Source organism: Miscanthus floridulus, unplaced genomic scaffold (genome assembly GCF_019320115.1).
Source record: "Miscanthus floridulus cultivar M001 unplaced genomic scaffold, ASM1932011v1 fs_520_2_3, whole genome shotgun sequence".
NCBI lineage: Eukaryota > Viridiplantae > Streptophyta > Magnoliopsida > Poales > Poaceae > Miscanthus > Miscanthus floridulus.
The window spans coordinates 83,612-88,035 of NW_027096873.1; the positions used below are offsets into that span (position 1 = coordinate 83,612).

The 4,424-nt window shown below is 46.5% G+C and overlaps 1 pseudogene; it reads right to left on the reverse strand.

Moving 5' to 3' along the window:
* Nucleotides 1–2,269: 2,269 nt before the first annotated feature.
* LOC136532080 (alpha-amylase inhibitor 5-like) lies at nucleotides 2,270–2,700 on the reverse strand (annotated as a pseudogene).
* Between the last annotated feature and the right edge of the window lie 1,724 nt (nucleotides 2,701–4,424).

Genomic DNA, 4,424 nt, shown 5'->3' on the forward strand with positions numbered 1-4,424 from the left:
TTTATGTTTACTTGAATTTTTCTCGAAAGTAAATTTTAACTGCAGGTGCATGAAATATTGGAATTTAGCGATTCAAAAAATGGTATTCATGTTTTTGAGTGTATTTTGAGGCCGTGTGCAGGGACATTCGTGAAATTTCGAACATCTGTTTCATGAAACATGACCACCAACTTGTTAAAAAAGTGTTTTTAATTATATAAAATGCAAACGAAGTCTGAAAATCATGAAACTTGTCGAGGTGTCGTGTCATCGCATGTAGAGGCTATGGTAAAAAAATTAGAAGTTTCCGAGCAACTTGTGACGTACGATGCCTAAAACCCAGACATCTCCGAGCAAGTTGCAGCACTCAGCAAAGACAGCACGTTTGCCGAGTGCTAACAGCTAGCACTCGGCAAAGGATAACGGAGGGGCCACCGGCGTCGCCTGAGGTATTTTGCCGAGGTTATTCTTTGCCAAGTGCCTAACACTCGGCAAAGAGGACGTTTGCCGATTGTCCCTCTTTGCCGAGTGTTTGGCACTCGGCAAAGACGGCCTTTGCCGAGTGCCGGCTTTGCCGAGTGCGGCACTCGGCAAACTACCTCTTTGCCGAGTGCCCATGTTTCGACACTCGACAAAGCGCCGAGCACTCGGCAAAGAGCGCGTCTCCCGTAGTGCGAAATGGTTTGCAGCAGGGTGACCCGCTCTCACCCTACCTCTTCTTAATTGTGGCTGACATTCTCAAGCGACTTCTCCACTAGACCTCCCTCGCTCCTATTGTTCATCAACCTTTGATCGAAGGCGCTGCTTGCACTATGCTGCAATATGCGAAGTCAGCTATGTACTTTTGACACTCATTCCTAGCACATAAAGCATGCAAACACATCCTAGGAAGACCTGTCGTTGGGGAGGAGCATAGCAAGAGTGCCCTAGGATCGGTATAGCCATCTAGAATGCTGGCAAATCTCATCGAGAGATCGAAGTGCTGGGTAGCAAGGGGGCTAGAAAAGCTTAGGGTTAAAAAGTAGGGTACGTAGTAGATTAGTTTTTGATCGATCGGATTGATAGATATCTCAATTGACCGTTATCCTCACATATATATAGAGGGGTGGTCTTGCCCTAGTAGAAAACATATTTCAACGTAGTTTGCAGTCGCCGAGATCATTCGTTTCCTCCATCGCCTTGTTGAGCCGCCTAATCAAGTCCTAGATCGAGACCACGCTGAGATCATTTTTTTAGATAACCACGCTGAGAACACTAAGCTAGTTGGCAATGTTGTTGATGCGGATGCCGAACGCATCCAAGGTCTTGTCGTCCTTGAACTTGAGGCTGTCGAACTCGTCCAAGGTCTTGCGACCTTGAACATGGGGGTGTTAAACTCGTGTTGTAGCGTGTTCGCCTTTGCCTAGCACACTCGATCGATGCCGACATGCATCAGTCTTGATGGAGTCCTTAGCGATTTTGGTGGTGGCCATGTAAATGGTGCTCCCATGCTTCTCCTGTGAAACACCCTTCGCGATGGCCGATAGCGTGTCGTTGGTGCTGGATCCTTGCCTATGGCGTGACACGCATGATCTCCTTCACATGACTCGGTGAATGACCAAGCCGTGATCGGGGCTGCCACCTCCTCCACAGCTTGTGCCTCCACAAGAACCTCCACGTCTTGGCAAAGTCGATCAATGTGATGGCGATCTATGAGTGCTACCTCGATCGCATGATCTCGCGTCATACTCAAATTTGATGCCAATTGACGTCTTCTCCACCAGTGCCTCTCGCCGGAGTTGATGTAGATCACCCTAATGACACAAGAACACACACGAACACTAGGAATTTTGGTGCCACACAACCTGCAGTTTTAATTTCTAGACTATATGCCTTGCAATATATAAGATTCTGATTTACATCATCATTGTCACGATCACCGCACGAACTGGTCACACCATCCCAGGACCCAAGGTATGCCACGCACCATGGCCACACGATAAAAAGGGAAAACGAAGGAGAGCCAAACCAAGCCGGGTTTATTTGACATTATTCGCATGACATCTTGATTGAACACGGTAAATTTATTCTGTGTTAGCGTAACATATCCATTACCCTACATCTTCACCATGTTTAGCTGTTAATTAAATCAGTTTTAATCATGAATGATCAAATTCTTCCACCACTGAGGACAACCAAACATCCTTTTTTCTCTCAACACCTGGGTCACCTTCAAATTAAAGAAAATAACAAGAGCACAGCTTGTTCCCCTTATTATTCAGTACACACCGACATATACATTAACAGAAACCTAATCGGTTGTTATTCCTTCAGCTCCGGGCGCGTAGCAGAAGGACCGGCCGTGGATGGTCATCAGGTTGCACTCCGTCTCCGACACGAGGGTCGGGGCGAGTTCAAGCAGCCCGCCCCAAGAGCAGGTCGCCGTCATCGTGGCGCCGCCTGACATGCCGTCCATCATGGTCCTCAGCGCACCGCACCGGCAGTAGGGCACGATCTTCTCCAGCTCCGTGCAGCACCTCTCCTTCAGCACCGGGATGGGGACAAAGGGGCCGCTGCTGACGCCGCAGGCCGGCGAACCATGTACGTGCGACAGCTCAGGAGAGGGTTGAGTGGGATGACCAGCCCTGGCTCACACCAGTTAGTCCTGGCAGCCGCGGCGGCGAGGACAGATAGCAGAACCGCAGCCGAGAGGAGGATGTAGCTGGACCTGGTGGAGGCCATTCCTACTCCTCCGAGCTTCAGATCAAATTCTTTGTGCAATTTAAAGGTGCAGCAGCTTGGGAAGATACATATACTTTATATGAACTGAGAGAAATAAAGCTACAAGCAAGCTGGCAAGTGACGTGCTAATTATGTTTTTACATGTTTTTTTATATTTCATTTGGAGTCTTGTGGAACTTAAAATAGAATGACACCATGCTTGTATGACTCAGTTAAGCTTTGTTTGTGGAAACAGAATTTGGGGGTATCCTGCAACAGCTTAGCTAGTGTTCTGTCTGCCATCATATTTAAAACCTTTACAACCACTATTGGACTTTAGTAACTTAATTTTCATTTATATAATGTGGTTGCAATAACGCATGTAATCTACACTCAAAGGAAACTCTTTTATTTCGTCTTATGTGTTCTACACGACATGACAACTATTTAGGAGCTTTACTCGTGGCCTCGTGGGTTCTCTCCGGAGATGAAGCTTTTCTTGCTACAGACTGTTTACAAGCTGACACAAAATTAGAGAAGCAAGCTGGGAATATATAATCGACGAACATGTATGTAATTTTTGTTTAATGCATGGAATCTTGCTTGTGAAACTAAATTTGAATTACACCACACATAAGACGAAATCAAGCTTTATTTGTTGAAACTAAATTCGGCGCGGTTGTGTGACAACCTGTATTTTCCTTGTTATATCATGGAAGACTTTACTGCAAACCTATGGATTTTAGCCACTTAACTTTCATCATCACTGATGTTCACCTCTTCTCTATTATGCTTCTAATGATGGATCCTGTATAAGCATTGGAGTCCATTGGCACCAATTCAATTCAGTATGGAATCCATATATGAAGTTACTGTTTATTAATATTTACCAGATGAGGTGACCTCACACAGTCCTTTTAGAGGTAATTGTTGGGAATCATGTGAGTAGTGTCACACATGGTTCGCTAATGATCGATGCACAGTGCAGGAGAAGAACAGATAAATAGTGCTGTCGTCCAATGTAGTGCAGAGAATCTCGAGGAGTTGATCAATGTTCTACAAGGACTGTTCGGTACTTAATCCTCTTCCTGGTGCAGCAGCCGCAGCCTATTTAGGGCTTGTTCCATTAATCTCCAATCTGAGGGGGTTGGAGGGGATTGAAGGGAATTGATAGAGATTTTGACTAGAATCAATGTTTTAAATCTCCCGCTATAGCTGCCGCTATAGCCCGCTATAGCCTTTTAAGGCAGGGTGTCGCTATTTGTGTTCATGTACAATTTAGCCGCTTGTATCTCGCTATAGCCCGATTTCGCTCCGCTATTAGCTGATTCAGAGGTATACCACTAAACACCTTAGCCCACTATTTAAAACTATGATCAAGAATAAGCAACATGATCAAGCTTTTATTTATTGTTCAGTGCATAATTCCCATGCAGTACATATATACAGATCATTGCATGATGCATCCGCATGCAACACTTCATCTGTATGTGGAAACTGATTCCATGCCCGTCCTAGGGCTAGCGAGCGAGTGGCACATGCCGCCGTTGATCGTCGGCAGGTTGCACTCCGCCGCCCTCGTCAGCCTGCGAGCTAAGGTCCTCTGCATCTCCCTGGTGCAGCCCCGGAAATCCTGCAGTCCACCGTACTCGCTGTCCATCATGAAGCCCAGCGCCACGCACTGGCACCGTGACGGGACGGCAGCGAGCTCCTAGCAGCACCTCTCCTTCAGCACCGGCGAGGGG